Raw genomic sequence first — 19,066 nt, 5'->3', positions numbered from 1 at the left:
TTTCTATGTATAATTTAGAAACCATCTCATACCAGTGTCAGCTTGTTCTTTCTTGGAACATTAATCTCCTCATGATGTCATCTTTCTTACAAACAACTGGTAGCTCACTATTATACATGATGGATATAATAGCTCACTATTATACACAAGATAGTGATAGTAATATTTTGGTAAGCGACTTCCTCATTTTATATCTTCATTCGATCCTTATATTGAGGAGATATATAGATATATATTCTGCATTATATATTTCCTTAGTATATATCCTCATTTGATCCCTGTAATACAGTTATTTATTATTGTTAGCCATTGTCATGGATGTTGTGCCCTGCTGCCTACATCCTTCTTCAAGATTGCTTGATTTTATCCCCAGCTACTGGGAAGATTGTTTCCTGACATCTCTCAGTGCATTTTCCTTTCTTGGCTGAAGTGAGACATCTCACTCCAGGTCATGCCCCTCCCCCAGGGAAGCAACATCCAATGACTGGTTGATGTGGGTCCATAAGGCCTGGCCTTCTCACCCCAATCTGGGCCACTCTGAAGGGTCATCCTAGCTCCAGAGCTCCCCGTGGGGTCAGCTGGAGTCCTTGTTGCCTGCCTGGCAGCCCAGCTTCTCCCTCTGCCCAGCCCTGCTTCCTTGTCTTGCCCCCACAGTGCTGCTCTGCAGAGCATGCCCTAATAAACTTCCCTCACGCTAATCTCCATCCCAGTGTCTGCTTCCTAGAGGACCCAACCTGTGACACCCACATTTCAAAGATGCAGAAACTGAGGTTCAGAGAGATTAAGTGACTTCCTCATCATGGGCCAGAAACAGCAAGACCCAAATCAGAAGTCCTGGTCCTGCTACTCACTAGCAATGTGGTTTTGTTCACATGATTTAAGATCTTACCCTCAGTTCCCTCATCTCTAAAATGGGTATCATGTGACCTGACTCACAGGGTTATCGCGAGTTATCTCATGAAGACATGCAGACCCAAGCACCTAGCACAGTGTCTGCCAGAGCATAGACACCCCACCATCAGGGTCTTCAGCTGGTCAACAGCAGGGGCTGCCCTGGAAGGCTGCTCTCTGACTTTATTGTACAGTTGCTAAAAGAAAAAGAATGTGAGCCACACATGGAATTTAAAATTTTCGAGTAGCCACGTTAAAAAAGTAAAAGAGTTATGTTCATACTGTTCTGTAAAAATAAATAAATAAAAGGAAAATAAAACAGGTGAAATTAACTTTAGAAATATATTCCATTTAACTCAATATAGCCAACATGTCATCTCAGCATGCAATCAATATAAAAAGTATTAGATGTTCTTTTATTTCCATATTAAATCTTTGAGATCTGGATGTGCTTTCTACCCACAGCACATCTCAGCTGAGGCTAGGTACATTTCAAGTGGTCAATGGTGATGCAATGAATAGCTGAGCCCAAGAGGCTCTGTGCCCTACCCACCTATCCACCACACAGTGCCTGTTCCCCACCTGTAGGAAGAGTTCCGCTGATTCAGTCCCTTCCTCACACATCTCGCCAAGTCTCCTTCCTACTTCCCAATGGAAACCCGTGCCCTCAGTCCCTCTCTCTTGACCTTATCATCTCTTTCCAGATTCCAGGCCATAGCTCACATGGCTGACCCCACCTATAATATCCCACCCTGAGCTATAAGACATGGGAGCATTAACAACGAAAGCAAAGGAAACAATTCCAACTAGATGGATGAATGGTAAATGCAAGTTTTTAAAAACCACAAAATTAAAAGCCAGCTGGGAATGGGAATCACAAATGTGGTAGAAAAGGAGTTAGTAGTCTCAGTCTTTAAAGAGTTTCTACTTTGACAAGAAAAACACTAAAATATCAACATAGGAAAGTGGGTAGGGACATGAATAGACAGTTCATGAATAGGTAATAAAAATGGCTCACAACATGTGGGTAAATGATCAGCTTTATCAGTGATCACAGAAAGGCAAATAATGACAATAAAATACTATTTCCCCTACTGCATCATGCAAAATTAAGACTAGGACACTACTCAAGGCTGGTGAGGGTGCAGGGAGAAAAGCGCAGAGCCCACGCTGTTGATGGGAGTACGTTCCGGAAAGCCTTAAAATATTCATACACTTTACCCAGTAATTCCTCTTCCAGGAATCTTCTAGAGAAATAATGAGAAATGCAGACAAAGACATATGAGCACAGATGTTAATCAGAGTGTTATTTTTTATTGCCAAAGCAGCCTACATGCCCAGTATCATAGAGATGGTAGATGATTTACAGATTACCCAAACAATGGAAAACCAGGAAGTTACTTAAAAATGATGTTAAGATGTTTAATGATGTGGGAAAAACTTCCATATAAAGTTAATTAAAAAAAAACAAGATTATATATTCAATATGATCTGAACTTCATAAATGTTGCAAGAAAAAATGGCTATCTGGTAATTAAAAAGTGTTGTTAGGTTATTTTTGGTTGGTGTGACTTTAGGTGGTGGTTATTGTCTTCTTTATACATTTTTAAAGTAAAATGTACATATCAAAATGTGCACACCTTAACTGTACAATTTTGACAAATGAATACACCCATGTATCTTATGTCCCTATCATAATACAGAACATCTCCATATGCCCAAAAGTTCCCTTGTGACCTGTTCCAATCCCCACCCTCCCTGCAAGGGGAAACCTCTATTTTCATTTTTTTTTCCTTAAATGAGTGTGCTTGTTCTAGAACCTCATAGCAATGGACTCATTAAGTATGTATGCTTTGTGTGTATGGTTTCTTTAGCTCAGTATTATTTCCAAATTTTTTATGTTGTACTTGCCCAATACCAATAATTTTTTTTCTTTTTTTTTCTTTTTTTTCTTTTTTTTTTTTTTTTTTGAGACGGAGTCTCTCTCTGTCACCCAGGCTGGAATACAGTGGCGTGATCTCAGCTCACTGCAACCTCCACCTCCTGGGTTCACACCATTCTCCTGCCTCAGCCTCCCGAGTAGCTGGGACTACAGGTGCCTGCCACCACGCCCAGCTAATTTTTTATATTATTTTTTGCCATTCTCCTGCCTCAGCCTCCCGAGTAGCTGGGACTATAGGCGCTCGCCACCACACCTGGCTAATTTTTTGTGGCTTTTTTTTTAAGTAGAGTTGGGGTTTCACCGTGTTAGCCAGGATGGTCTCAATCTCCTGACCTCGTGATCCGCCCGCCTCAGCCTCCCAAACAGCTGGGATTACAGGCGTGAGCCTCTGCACCCGACCTTCCTTTTTTTTTCAGATGGAGTCTTGCTCTGTCGCCCCGGCTGGTGTGCAGTGGCGCGATCTCGGCTCACTGCAACCTCCACCTCCTGGGTTCAAGTGATTCTCCTGTCTTAGCCTCCCAAGTAGCTGGGACTACAGGCACCCGCAACCATGCCCGGCTAGTTTTCATATTTTTAGTAGAGACAGAGTTTCACTATGTTGGCCAGGCTGGCCTCGAACTCCTGACTTCAGGTGATCTGCCCACCTTGGCTTCCCAAAGTTCTGGGATTACACGCGTGAGCCACCGCGCCCGGCCAAGAATTTTTAAAAGGGTTATTTCCTAAAAACAGGAAGCACATTCTTGGTCAGCCCACAACTAATCTATGATCACTCCTTTGAAGCTGCCTCCTTCAAGCCCTCTGCCCCACCGTCCCACTGTGCCGAGCTTCTGTGTGCTGGGAGGCTGGGCTCCTAATCCGGGCACACACAGTCTTCTTGCAGGTGCGGTTGTTGGGGGAAGCGGCTGTGCTGTGGCACCCTGGAAACCCTGCCCATAACTGCATGCGCGGAGACTGGACCCACAGCAGATCTGAGTCTTGGCAGAATGCCTGCCTGTGGCTCTTCTCGAACACAAGAGCACGAGACAGTTGCAAAGAGCTGCTACAAGGGAATTTCCCACTCGTTTCCTTACATATACCAAGGGGGCCATCCTGAGACGGCTGCTCCTCTCCTCGGGTTCTGATGAGGTATGAGGTCTTCTGTCTCACCCTTAAGACGCTGCTGCAGGCCATAAGGCTGCTTAGCTGCAGAGGGCGTTGGCTTCTCTACAATAGGCATCCCGTCATTGGTGCTTCAGACATGTGGCCCCTTTTACTCTGGTGTCACCCTGCACAAGGGCCACAGGGACCTTGTACCTTTGGCTCCTCCTCCTGTCACTCTGCACAAATGGTAAATGGAGTCTGAAGAGGCTTAGCTGTTTCTTTACCAGCTGAATCCTCTGTCAAGCTTGGCCTTGCCTTGAGCTTGGCAGTTGCCAGGTACACATCTTCGCTGGTTCCCTAGGGCTGCTGAAACGAAGTGCCATAAAGTGGGTGGTTTTCACAATAGACGTCTCCTGTCTCACAGTTCTGGAGGCTAGAAGTCTGAGAACAAGGTGCCAGCAGGGCTGCTTCCTTCTAAGGGCTCTGAGGGAAGGATCCACGCCAGGCCTCTCTGCCTGGCGTGCGGGTGGCTGTCTTCTCTGTCTCTCCACATAGAGTCCCTGAGTGTGTGTTGGCATTGAAATTACCCCTTTGTATAGGACACCAGTCATATTGGATCACAACCTCATCTCAACTAATTCCATCTGCAGTGACCCTATTTCCAGACAAGGTCACATGCTGAGGTACTGGGGGTTAGACTTCACATAAAAATTTGGAGAAAATACAGTTCAACCATAGCAACATCTTTGTCCCCAACTAGACTGTAGGCTCCTGGGTCAAGAGAGTCTCAGTAAGTGCTGGACAAGTGTGTTCGGTAACAAAGAGAAGGAAGGGAACTGAATAAGGTCTTGTAAGGAGACACCTGTAGAGGGCCTGGGGTGGTCTTACCCCAGCGATAGTCCCTCAGCCTTGTCATGACCCGGAACTGGCAGGGCTCAAAAAGACGGATAAAGGTGGTAAGGAAGACTCCCAGCTTACTGATTCACAATGGGGACATCCCTTTTAGGAACAGGACAGCTCTTTTCTCCCAGCCATGACATTTATTACCTTCTCTGGGGGTGGCCTCCTGGGAAGCCACACTGGTCATGCTGACTGGCAGCCTCGGGCGGGGGCCAAGGTGGAGCCCCTGAGGACAGTTCACTCAGGTTCTGAGGGAACCTGAGGAGGAAACAGAGATGATATCATCCACCCCCAACATTACAGGTAAGGAAACGGAGGCAAGAGACTGAGTGAGTTGTCTACTTTTGGTGACAGGGTGACAACCCTGTGAGTGACAGAGCTGGGACAAAATCTCAGGTGTCCTGACCTCCTGCTGAGTGCTTTTACCATGCTGAGCTCTTCAGCCAGCACTTCATCTTCCCTCAGACTCACTGTCCTCAGCATAATGGAGCACATGCCTTCATGCCCCTCCCACAACAAGCGCTGCCTTGAAGCCATGGACGCACACGTCCCAGAGGAGGAGGGCAGGCTCCAGGAGCTGGTCAGAAAGGAATCTCCCAAACACCCTGCTCTGCAGTGGGCTCTGCTTGCCCCAGAAGTGGGAGGATTCCCAAACATGTCTATATCCAGGCATAGAATTTATTGTGGTCCTTGCACACCTAGTGGCAGCTTTCAGTCGAGAGACCAAGAGGCCCAGACTACGTTCCACAGTCAGCACTGCCTCCTATGCTTTGTTTATGATTAAAGATAATCCATGTACAGAGGCTCCTTGACTTATAATGGGGTTTCATCCTGATAAACCCATTGTAAGTTGAAAATATCACCAAACATGCATTTAGTATACGGAACTTACTGAACATCAAGCTTAGCCTAGCATACCTTAAACGGGCTCAGAACACTGACATTAGACTACAGTGGGGCAAAATCATCTAACCCAAAGCCTATTTTATAATAAAATGTTGAAAATCTCAAGTAATGTATTGAATACTGTACCAAAAGTCACAAACAGGATGGCTGTATGGGTACTTGAAGTGTGATTTTTACTGAATGCCTCTTGCCATAGTAAAGCTGAAAAATTGTAAGCAGAACCATCAAAAATTGGGGACCATCCATACCTGTGTGTATATTGTAAGCTCCTTTGAGAGCCTTGTCCTTCGCCTTTGTATCTGATTCCCCTCTTCCAGTTCCTGGGTGGTATAGATGCTCAGTAAGAACATAGTTAGACAAACGCACCAATAAACTTGTGGGAGAAGTTCCTACCTGCCATGATGATTGGGTGGGAAGGGGAGGGGTCAGAATTGATGAATTAATTTCTTTTCTCCTCTACCAGAGTCTGCTCTTGAGTTTGCTTTTGGAATGCCTTTTCCTCTGTCCTGCCCTGCCCTCCCCTCCATTCAGCTCCCAGACAGCAGGCCTTGAAAGGGGGCTGTTCTTTAGGGAAAACTTTTAATTAACCCCCCATATATTCCCAGCATTGTCAGGTTTTTTCCAAAGTCTCTCTTTAGAAATATCATAGGTTTACTCTTTTTTAAAACAATAAATTATCACTCTGAACCAACCCATAAAAAGAAACAGTGGGAGGGAAGGTGAAAAAATGAAACCCAACCACATCTTCGATGGGAAAGACGTTCCCATTAAAAGTCTTACTGGGACACCCAGTTTTCCTTACTGGAATGCTGAGGCTGACATTATCCAAAACTGTGCCGTTTGGAAGAGTTCATTAGTGCATTTGGGAATTTTCCAAGGGAAATTTCAGTGAATCAGAGGCTTCTGAGAAATGCATGATTCATAGTGAAGGGATCTACTGTTTTCTCATTGAAGGCTGATTCTTTAATGTCATGACATAATCTCCAAATCATACCTTAGTCTGATACCTTTCAAGATCTAGCAAATATCAACAGGCCAGTCTCTTGGGTGCTCAGTGATGCGTAAAGAGAGGCTCTGACCCTTTAAGGAACATGCATGTCTATTCAGACCTGTTCCCAGCGTGTGTCTCTATTGTACTCTTTCTCTCTCTCTCTCTCTCTCTCTCTCTCTCTCTCTCTCTCTCTCTCTCTCTTTTTAACAGAGTCTGAAGACAGAGTTGAAATAAACCACAGGGATTATCTGGACCCATCCATCTGTGGTGTTATTTCAGATACTGCCTCTCCTTGAGGTCTTTCCTAACTCAGCAGCCAAACTAATTACTCTTTGCTCTGAGCTCCCATGCACTTTGCATAGAGTCTGTTACAGCTTTTCCCAGAGTGCATTATAATTATTTGTTTGCATGTCTGTCTCCTGGGCTCCCAGGAACCAACATCATGTCATACTTAGGCTTGCATTCCACACTAGCTCCTAGCAGAGTTTTTGGCAAATAGTAGTTGCTCAACTGATGTCTGTTGAATGAGTTAAAAAGGACTCACTTTCTGCAGACAATAAAGCTGGGGACTCAGAGGGATAAGGTGCTTTGGGTAAGATGAAGATTTGTATCACTGCTTACATTCATCTACTGTTAATTACGAAAGAGAATTAACTAATAGTGCAGCATATTGTCTCAGTTTCCTGTATTTACTATCTCTGACCAGATTTACAGAGGCCACATGCTTCCAGTTGGTCCCTGCATGTTGCTTGATTGTTCTATTTAATGTGGTTTACTCTGGCTAATGATGGAAAGCTATAGTCCCTTCCTCTTTGCCCCAGAGAGGACAGAAATGCTTTGCTCAAACCTCATACTTGCTGGGCCTGTTCTTTGTATTACAGGAAGAAGGAGTTGGCTGGGAAATGTGAGATCATTTCCTGGGTCTTTCTTTTCCCTTTATTTTCTTAGTGTCTCTTTTTTTTTTTTGGACAAGTCATGGAGTTCACCTGACTATGGACTTGATATATGTGAGAACAAAACAGGTTTTGATCTCACAGTCCCAAGTGGTCTCTTGCAAAAACTGAGCAGAGGTCTCAATTTGCTGTTGGCATTACCAGTTAGTATCAGCATGATGGACAGGTGGGGTAGGGATTTTCAGCTTCATGTGACTTATGCTCAGGAAGCTCTTTGCCCAAAATCATCTTTCAGACTCTGTCCATGTGCACTGAAGTATTATGAAAAGGGAATGAGCATTGAAACTGCTAGAGATTATTTTCTTCAAGGTATTTAACAACCTTTTTAGCATGTAGGGCCAGTCAGAGTCTTCCAACTCTTTAGTTGCTGGGTTGAGGGGTTTTGAGGAGAGGCTGGGGAGCCGGAGAAAGGAAGTGAAGTTGTTGGAGACAACAGGGACTTGAATCAACAGCTGTACACCAACTAATATGAAGCTTGTTCAAAATCTACACAAGTGGTGTGGCCTTGTGGATGTGTCTCAGCAGACTGTCCACCCAGAGATTAGGGAAGAACTGGGGCAATTAACATCTCCACCAACTACTTTTGGATGGTGGTTCTTAAACTCTTTCCACAACAGAATCCCTGGAGGATCTTTTACGAATGCCAAAGCCCAGACCACAGTCTCTGGGGTGGGACCCAGTATTGTTGAAGCTCCCTAGGTGACTCCACTGTGCATACAGATTGAGAACTCTGCTCTATAACATTCAGTCATTTTGTCTTTCGAGTGCCAACTTCTCAGTAACAAGTGGACAGCAAATACCCAGCTCATCAGCTTTTTGGGAAAATCAAATGAATATGTGCAGTGTCTGACGTACAGTAGGTGCTCACTAATTATTTTCCTTGTTTTTTTCTCATTGGAATTCTTTATGTTCCTTTGTCTCTTGTTCTTGTAGGGGAGGAAACATGTCTTTTCCTTCTATCCATCTTATGTTCATTGGCAGGGGCTTCTGTGCTAAAAGACAGATCAACAAGAGAAAAGCATACAAACTTATTTAATATAAGTTTCATGTGATGTGAGAGGCTTCATAAGGAAATGAAGACCCAAGAAAGTGGTTAAACCTGAGTGTTTTTATCCTACGTTTGATGAAGAGCAGAGAGTTATGGAGAAACATGGCAGGACAAAGGGGGCATGAACTAACATGGCAGGACAAAGGGGGCATGAACTAACATAGCAGGACAAAGGGGGCATGAACTAAGTGTAATAAACTGGGAGAAACTTAGCAAGGCCCAGTCGTTCAGGTTCCTGGGTCCGTTTGTCTTCAGAGGTAAGGATGTTCCTTTCTTCTGGGTATAAGGAGGTCACCTCTCACATGAGTGTCTAATGATCTGCTTTAGGGGAAGGTCAGAGGGTCCTTTCTGCATATGCTGTTTCTCAAATTCCTTTAGCTTAAAATATTCAGTATGCCTAGGTGCCATATTTCGAGGTAGCATATCCTGAACTCTGCCATTCTGAAATATCACCATTTGGATAAGCGTTCTGCCACTTTCACAAAGGGACATGCAAGAGAAGAAAGCCAGAAGAGTGAGTTAACCAGGATATAATCCTCAATATCAAGTAACTACTTAGAATTAATATTTTTTACTGCTCTGTTTCAGGAGAACTGACATAGAATAAACCAGGCACATTTTAAGTGTGCAATTTGATAAGTTTTGGCATATGTATACCTGCAAAACAGTAACATGATATAAATAAATATTTTTTCCAAAGAAATGAAAACAAATTTAAAAATTCCTATTAAAGGGGAGTACTTTTGTAGTGTATGTGTATCAGTAGGCATTCAGCTGCTTTGGATTTTGGCAAATATATCAGATGTACAGGATCTTTTGAACTTCCAGCAAAATTATTAATCACAAATCACATATTTCACAAATAATTCTTTTTTATCATTTCCATTTTAGTTCATGAGTTTTGAATTTTAATTGTATTTTATAATTTATTAAAATGTTGGCATAGATTATCATGTTACTTCTGGTGTGATTTTATTCTCACCAAAGCTGTGAGTGTTCATTACTATCCTCTCCATTTGAAAGCTAAAGAATGTAAAAGGACTTGGTTAAGATCACACAGTTAGTGCAGCTGACAATTTTAATAAGTAATTCCCAGCTCAGTGTTTTCTGTAGCTCATCCTGTAATCATTTGTGGGCAAGAAAGAGAGGCATGAAAAACCAAACATTTAATTTAAAAAAATCTTCAAACATTCTTGACATTTCTTTGTTAAATGAAGATTTATTTCACCATGGTACACCGTCATTTTTGCATCATGTGTGAATAAGTGAACTTTGGCATTAATGAATTCTGTTAGAACCTTATGAAACTTTTGATGCATGGCCAAGTAGCCTAGAAGGTGAACGATGTCAATAATATCCAGATAATTTCAGTTTGTTTTATTTTACTTTGGGGGGATTTAAGACTTTTTGAACTGAGTTCCTTTTCCTTCCTTTTTTAAATGTTTGAAAATAGAAGTTGTAAATAATACAGCATGACGACCACTGGGAGTCTTTTTACATACTACTACAACATTCTAGATAATTAATCTAATGTGAAAGCTCGTTCTCTTTAGTGGAAATGAGACGTCCATTTTTAGTTTCTGAAATGAAGACAAACTAAGAAGAACAAGAAGTTTTAACCCTGAAAGTAATAGGACCGCAGGATTTTAGAGTTGCATGATCCTAATAAATCAGCAGAAAATGTTGCAAGCTGGAAGGAGCCTTCGCAATTATCTGGTCCAACATGCCAATCTTACAGGGCACATAACTGAGATCCAGAGAGAGGATATGGTTTCTCCATGGTCACATAGCTGGTTACCCAGCTGCAGAACCAGGTTTAGCACAAAAGTTTCCGAACTCCTGGAGCTCCTCCCACTGGACCAGCAAGGATCCAACTTCCTTTGAGTGTGAGGAACCCTTTTTGAAGTCAACATTATTTCACAGACACTTACATAACTCTTGTTTTGGGATGATTGGTTGAGCAAAGATATAATGAGAACAAAACAATGGTAAATACATTAATAGTTTCAGGTTCTCTTATATGGTGCTATCTCCTCCCATAATGAGGAGAAAAGACCCAGGAATATCTGGGTGGAGGTGGGGATGACCCTTATGTTTATGCCTGATGTTGCAGTCTCACCATTGCATGACTGTAAGCATGACCTTTATGTTTATGCCTGATGTTGCAGTCTCACCATTGCATGACTGTAAGCATGACCTTTGTGTTTATGCCTGATGTTGGTTGCAGTCTCACCATGGCACAACCATAAGCATGAATCTCATGTTTATGCCTGATGTTGCGGTCTTACCATGGCATGACCATAAGCATGACCCTCATGTTTATGCCTGATGATGCAGTCTCACCACTGCAGCTGAACTCTGCTGGTCTGGAAGTTTCATTACCCAGTAGAGAGATACTTTCACTAATGGACATGATAAAAATCCTTCAGAACAAGAAACTGCCATAAGCAATTTGACCAATGCTGGGGCGACAGGGTATTAGCAAAGGAATTTGTTGTTGATTATCCAGGGAAGGTCTTACTGTAAAATATGATGCAAGGGACTATAAATGTTAGTAGAAAACTGTGACTATACAATATAGGCAAGTGTGCCATCTAGCCAGTTACTTCCTTACCTCTTTCTTGCTCATTTTGTTTAGGGGAAGGTTATTCAACGTGACCCAGTTAAAGAATCATATTAAGTTTAAGCCAGTATGACGTTCCCTCTCTTTTTGCTGGATGTTTGATTTCACAGCCTTAAATATAGCCGGAAATGGTGGTGTGACTCAGTTTTGGCAGGAAGATGGATGGAAGGAGAAGGTTGCTGGAAGCTCCTAGGAAAGCTTTGCTTTTGCTGATAAAAGTCTGGATGTAGCTGGTGTCAATGTCTCTTCAGTCTTCTTGCCTAGAACATGGCTTGGACACCCATGATGGCTATCTTGTGATCAGAGCAAAGCGTGAGAGCAGAACAGAGGTGTGACCCAGATACCTGCATTACTGCTAAACCAACACCAGAAATTGCTTTCTACTTCCTGCTATATGAGAAAAACAAATCTCTATTTATTTACGCCACTGATAGCTTTTCTAGTATTTGCAGTTGGATCCAATCACTCTTGGGTTTTCTATTATTTGCAGCCAAAAGATGTTCTGATAGCAAAACTTAGAGTTACTTCCTTGGGCAAAAAACAAAAGGAACATGGAAGAGGTGAAGAAGAGTTATAAATGGTAGCTACAGCCTTAGGATCAGTTCTAGAAATAAGGGGACTGTCCCTCCCTCTTTTCCAGGTGAATTTTCCCCTCTCTGCTAAAGTATCTGACAAGTGAATAACACTACTCCATTCCTTCTTTCATTTTTTTAAAAAACAAAATAGATGTTATTATTTTTGTTATTGCCAGCTTAATACTTCTCTGTTCAACTTCCACCATATTTATCAGGTGTATGGGTTGTGTCTACATTCACCATTTGCCTCAAGTTTGCAGAATAGAGAGGACCAATCTTTAGAAAGGGTTGCAGAAAGAACATTGGAAGAGTGAGTATTATCAGAAGATCATGGGCTTGCTGCAGAAAATCAACTTTTCAAAGGTCCACATGACTTAGCCATTGCACATAGTACCTGCAGAATACATGTCTTTGGTTGCCTTCTTGCTGGGAGCAAGTGAGTTGTGTATAGCTATGTAATACTCATTACAATGAATAGGATGTACTGAAAGCTGTGAAGAAAGAAGAGTATGTTGCAGGTATATAAGTAAGGAATGGATTATCTGTCATGGGGCCTGCTGTGTTCAGCATTCTCTTCGAGCTGAAACTTCTTGGCCTCAATAGTATCTCATACATGTGTGAAACGGTGGTTCATAGTAATAGGAGGCATATTCAGTCTACAGTAAATGCTTGGTCCACATATGTTTTCTTAGACCCCTGAAATATCTTCATAGCCCCCAGGAACTGGGAACCATAGGTTGACATACTCTGCCTTGAGTACTGGATTTAATTAGCTGCGTTTGCCCTGCACACCAGCAGAGTAGGAAGGAGATGCAATGTTCAGGGAAATAATCCTGCTTTTCCACGATTGTTTGGTAAAATTTGTTTGACCTTGCACTGACTTGTGAAGAGAATGAGCAGCCAAAACCATGGTGAAGTAGGCAGGAGACTATGTGATACAATATGTAAGATGTCCACTCCAGTTCTGAATTCTCCCTTATGCCCACCACCTATTGGAGAGGCTTCCTCCACTGGGAATAAGCTTTCTGCCCCTCCTGTCTAACCCTCAGACAGTCCTTCGTTGTACTCTGCCCTGGTCTGTAATTGCCTGTACTGCCCAGACCAGTTCTTTTTTGCATATGGCTTGTTCTCTGATTTGTATGCCTGCACAGAATGCAGGAAAAAATGATCACCAATGGCAGGCTGGCAAGCTGAAGGAGGAGAGACGGGGCCATGGCACGGGATGCTACCCTGGGTGGCAATCAAGCAGCAGACACCTGAATACTTCTGGTAGAAGGATAGAGGTAGATACTGGGGTGTAGGAGGAAGAGCCACCAGAGGATGGGGCTCAGGAAGACAAGTTTTACTGATTTTATTTTATATCCCTCTTTGGCCTTTCAGGAGGCCAGATCATAGTTTTATGCTCAATTACAATACCCTCACCGATTATAATGACTGGCATTTTGGATTTTGTTCTCACAGCTTTTGTTTAGCTTTTAAAATTTTTTTATTTCATTAGTCATTTTAAGAAACACATGCATTGAGAAGCTTGCAGATTTTTCTAAGGGAAAATAAGACAGCCTGGACCAGGGGAAGAGTCCACATTTTAGAGTCAGATTCATTCATATATAAAACCAGATTCTGCCACACACTGCTGCTGTGTAATACCTGTCCTGCAGAAACCTTAGTAGGAGTTCATGGAGAATGTATGTAAAGGTCTTCCCTTGGTGTCTAGAAGGTCCTCCCCGCTGCTAGCAGTGTGTAACAACTGAGGTGTATGGACCCTTGTTAGGTGTTGGGAAATGCACTCAGCACATTAGCTCATTTGACACTGATATGGTTTGGCCCTGTGTCCCCACCCGAATCTCATCTAAGATTATAATCCCTATAGTCCCTACATGTCGAGAATGGGACCTGGTGGGAGGTGATTGGATCATGGGGGTGGTTTCCCCCATGCTATTCTTGTGAAAGTGAGTGAGTTCTCATGAGTTCTGATGGTTTTATAAGGGACTCTTCCCTCTTTGCTAGTTTGCTATCTCTTGCCTATTGCCATGTAGGACATACCTTTGCTTCTCTCTTGCCTTCTGCCATGATTGTAAGTTTCCTGAGCTCTCCCCAGCCATGCAGAACTGTGAGTCAATTAAGCCTCTTTCCTTTATAAATTACCCAGTCTCGGGTAGTATAGGGTAGCATCTTTATAGCAGTGTGAAAACAGACTAATACAGATATAGAACCAGGTCCTTGTGACCTCCATCCCCTGCACTTTTCCCCCAGAGAGTTCCCAGAGGCCTTTCTAAGCAACTTCTGTGGTTTAAAAACCACTGGGTGAAGGAAACAGACCTCACTCCTCTCCTTCCGAGTTGATGGCCTGTCTTTGGCCCTGCCTAGGCTTCACAGAGGTCACCTCTGGAGGCCCAGGGTGTGAAGAAGGCAGAGCCAGGCTTAATCAGTGATCCAGAGAGAAGTAGAGGTGAACTAGGGGGAAGTCGCCTCCCAGGAAGTCCTAAAGTGGATGAAACTGAGCTGTGATTCAGGGCCCACAGCTGCTCAGCGGCTCTTGGAAAACTCACCACATTCTTCTGGCATGTTTCTAACTGCTTGTGGAGCAACTTCTGTCCCTGACCTGTGAGGGCTGGGGAATACCACGAGCAAACAGCGCAGACCCCCAAAGCCCTTCAGAGCCCGTGGCTGTGAGCACCAAGGGGGAGGTCTGGTCTGAGCCCTGGCGGGGATTATGCGATTGCTCATTGGGAGGGATCCAGTGCAGTTAGGAGGGCTCCGGCCAGAGACACTGAATGGAAGGACTAAGTTGATGATGCAAACCAGGAGCCAGAACCAACCAGGGAAGGAGAGCTGCTGCTGTGTTAGCCCAGGGTGTCTGTGCCTGACAAACATCTGTGCTGGAATTTCTTATGCACAGACCCACCAAAGCCAAATTTCTTACAAGCAGCTTATTTCTGCCTGGATGGCTTCAGCACCCTTGGAAAAAGTGGATGTGTGTGTGTGCGCGTGCGCATGTGCATGCATGTGGAAGTGGGCAGCATTCTCAATCTGGGCTTCCCCTTCTTCTTCTTTTTTTTTTTTTGAGACGGAGTCTAGCTCTGTCGCCCAGGCTGGAGTGCAGTGGCGCAATCTCGGCTCACTGCAAGCTCCGCCTCCCGGGTTCACGCCATTCTCCTGCCTCAGCCTCCCAAGTAGCTGGGACTACAGGCGCCTGCCACCGCGCCCGGCTAATTTTTTTTTCTATTTTTTGTAGAGACGGGGTTTCACCATGGTCTCGATCTCCTGACCTTGTGATCCGCCCGCCTCGGCCTCCCAAAGTGCTGGGATTACAGGCGTGAGCCACCGCGCCCTTCTTTGGGACTCTGTCCCTTCAAGACTCTTCCTCAATTAAACGGTACTTCTTGCTGGGGAGGAGAGATCTTGAAGTTTTCAGTGAGCGTCCTCTGTGTTGGAGACCATTCAGGATCACTTAGGTGACAGCATCTTGTGGTGACTCTTGCTTCCGAATATTCATGCATATGGAATGATGGATATATAAAATCCACAAAGAGTCCTCATGCCTAATTCAAGCCAGACCTACTCCCAGCCCCGACCTGCTACTACAGAGTCCTAAATCAAAAGAGATTGGGTTTATTCAATGACCAATTACAAACTCGAGTCTTAAATCTTAACACTAAAACAAATTCACATTTTATACAGGAGGAAACTGGGGCTCGATTTCAGGGAGGTGAATTGCCCAAGGACATTCAGACATGACTAGTGAGATGACAACTGTTTGTTGCCCAACATCCATTTTTCTGGGAAGGTGAAATCAGACAAAGTGTTCCAACATGAACCGAGAGAGAGAGAGTAAGCTGTTCAGGGCAGCACCTGCCGCCCACTTCCAACACATTCTTTGGGAAAATTATTCAACCATTTTGCCCTTCAGTTTCCTCATCTGTAAAATGGAGCTAATAATAATGCCTATGTCAGAGGGTTATTGTGAAAATTGAGGTAATATGTATAATGCTCTTAGTGTTTGGTAAATGACAATAAGCCTTACCTGGGAGCATTAGCTATTATTATCAGTGCATTTGCCATGACAGTTTCAAACGTAGGTTAGAATCGTCATTCTGGAGTCACTAGGACAGGTAGACTGGCATGCTACTGCTTTTTCTCCAGCAGAAGAACTCCCTTGATTTTCTTCTTTGGAAATTCTTTTTAGCTAGAAAAGGAAGGCACATTCATGCAAATTGGTTCAGGTTCACAGGTGCAGAGCAATCTGGAAATTAGCTTTGGCTAAAAATAAACCAGCTTGACTATTTCTGTTTTCAGTGATACAGTGAATTAGATAGCCAGAACATTTTCCCTTCCAAAACAACTCAAATGCTGGATAAAGTAAATTTTTAAAAAATTTAAAAATGCTTTGTGAGCTTATATAGAAGTAAGAAATCCTCTGAGTGCCAAACAAACTGAAACAAAGAACCCTGGGAGGTAAATGAATACCAAGTCTTTTTTTTAGCCTGGAAATTTCCACCCAGTGCTAGAGCCTTGGGCTTCTGTTTTGGAGATTGTATGGGGATAGGAGACAGAGTTGAACTTCAGAGCTTAACCAGAGTAGAGTATCTCATAGTAGAATCTTAAATAAAGCTGGGATCCCAAAGGAATACAAGTTTTTGGTGAAAAAAGAAAGGGGTCCAAGAAAAGTCTGTCTCAGGTCAGATGATAATAATTTCGCTGGCACAAATAGACTATTTTGTATTTGCTGTTCAAATTCATACCACACATTTAGTCCTAAATATTTAACTCTAAAAATTTAAAGTGTTCCTCAGTTTGGTGCTACCTCACATGACCAACTGAATAAATATGAATATATTCTGGAGGATTCTTGCTGTCTTTCAGAATTTCCACAGATAAATGCCCAAGGAAAATGAGAAGCTTAAAGCCAACCATTACAAAACACATAAGGAAATAAAACGTTATGAATGAGAGAATCAGTAGGAAAAAAAACACCCAGGTAGTAAAAATAGATCAATCAGCAAGAGCTTCAAATACTGGATTTATTGAATACCAAAAGTAAAATAACTGCAAAATATGTTTGAAGATGTAAACAGGGATCTTGAAAATTTGAGTAGGGAGGAAGCAGGTTTGTAAAATAGTCAAACATAATTTCTAAAAATGAAAATATAATAATTGAAATTAAAACATCAATGGGTAGAGTAACCTGAAAATTAGATACAGTTAGAAAGAAATAGTGAAGATGGATGCAATGAAATTATTATGGTTATAAATTTAATAAGTTAGTTAAAAATATGAGAAAAAGTGGAAAAAGAGAGAAGAAAAATGAGACGCTTTAGCTAGATGTGGGGAAGGGATTTTATTCTAAGTGTTAATGGCTGAGAATTTTCCGAACTCTTGAAAGACACTAATTTTCAACAAATCTGAAGGAGGATAAATAAAAGAAAAATATACCTAGATATGTCATGCTTAGATATATCTACTCAGTACAGGGTAAATAAAAAGAAATGACCCTAAAAGCAGCTGGAGAGAAAAGATGGACCCTTTACAAAAGAATGGCAATTAATGTTACTGATGACTTCCCACCCACGATAATGGAGGCCAGAGGGAAGTGGAATAATATCTCCACTGAAAAAGGATTCCTAATAAAAATTCTATACCTAGCCAAACAATGTTTAAAAATGAGGGCAAAATCAAGATATTTCAAATAAAACAAAGAAATGAAACACTATTTCAACAAATGAAACCAGAAGTTTCCCACTAAAGAAAATTGTGCACAATATACTTCAGGCAGGAGGAAATGGTCCAAGAGGAAATATCTGAGATACAAAAAGGAATAATGAGCAGAAAGATGATACAAATGGAGAGAAGATATTTGCAACATATAATCACAAAGGACTTCCTGAATATAAAATAATTCTTATGAAGCAAAAAACAAAAAAACAAAAAAACAAATGACTCTGTAGAATAGTGAGCAAAAGACATGAATAGGCATTTTATAGAAAAGGAGCATACATATGAATCAGAGTCATATAAAAAGATGCCCAATCTTAGCATTAACCAGGGAATTACCAATGAAAACTACAATGAGAAACCATCTTCTATCACCAAATTGGCAAAAACCACAACAGAGTTGACAATTTAGAGTGCTTTGGAGGATTTAAAGCCATGGGAACTCTTATTAACTGCTTGTATAAATTGGTAAGCCACTATGAAAAACAGAGTAGTACTACTTACAATTCCTAGCAAAGTTGAACATTCATATACTCTGTGACACAGCGATTCTACCCCTAACTGGAGACAGTCTTACAGACACGTTCCAGGAGGTATATGCAAGAGAAATTCATGACCGCACCACTCTTCATGGCTCCAAACTGGAAACAACCCAATGCCCATTAGTGATAAAATGAATAAATACATTGTGATGTATTCAAATCAGTGTATGAAGGAATATGATACAGCAGTGGCAATGAGTGAACTATACACAGCTGCCCTAAAAAACATGAAGATATCTTAAAACCACAAAATTAATCACAAGAAGCAGGTAATAGATGAATTCATAACAGCATGATTGTATTGATCTAAATATCAAACAATTTATCAATGTATTTTTAGAGGTATATTCGCAGGTGATAAGAAAAGTCAAGAGAGAACAGTTAACACAAAAATCAGGCTAGCAGTTGTAAGAATTCCAAGAAATTGCAAGATTTTTTTTCTGTCCTGAAAGGTAAATACACTGGTGTTCATTTTATTATTAGTTGCTAAACTGTACATAAGCTTTCTTTACACTTCTGTATGTATGATATGGCTTGCAATGAAAACGAAACGTCTGTAGGGAAAATAAAACTGAGACTTTCAACTGAACAAAAATTCTCGGGAAAGTGTAAGGGGTTCCATAATGGAGAATCCAAAGCTATACAGCCAAGCATTGTGTCTCCAATAAGGCTGTACCACCTCCCCGGGTCTATTTAGTAGGAGGGTCCTCTCTGACCCATCCTGGCTCCTCCCTGATGCCCCATGCTCTGGTGAAAAAAAAAAAGAAGAAAGGGGCCTTTTTCTCTGTCTTTCCCTTTGTGTTAATGAGATTGCAAGTCTGGGTCAACTACTTTGTCCAAGGTCACACAGCAAGTGAAGGTTCCCAGTCTACCATTCATTTCACCTATTATTATGCAGTGTTT

At 42.2% G+C, this 19,066-nt stretch overlaps 1 long non-coding RNA gene across 2 annotated transcripts in view; it reads left to right on the top strand.

Moving 5' to 3' along the window:
• The window catches only part of LOC140710469 (uncharacterized), a 286,566-nt gene that overhangs the window by 213,611 nt on the left and 53,889 nt on the right, over positions 1 to 19,066 (top strand). The window lies entirely within an intron of this gene.

This window comes from Chlorocebus sabaeus, chromosome 26 (genome assembly GCF_047675955.1).
Source record: "Chlorocebus sabaeus isolate Y175 chromosome 26, mChlSab1.0.hap1, whole genome shotgun sequence".
NCBI lineage: Eukaryota > Metazoa > Chordata > Mammalia > Primates > Cercopithecidae > Chlorocebus > Chlorocebus sabaeus.
This window is presented reverse-complemented; position numbering and strand designations above follow the sequence as displayed.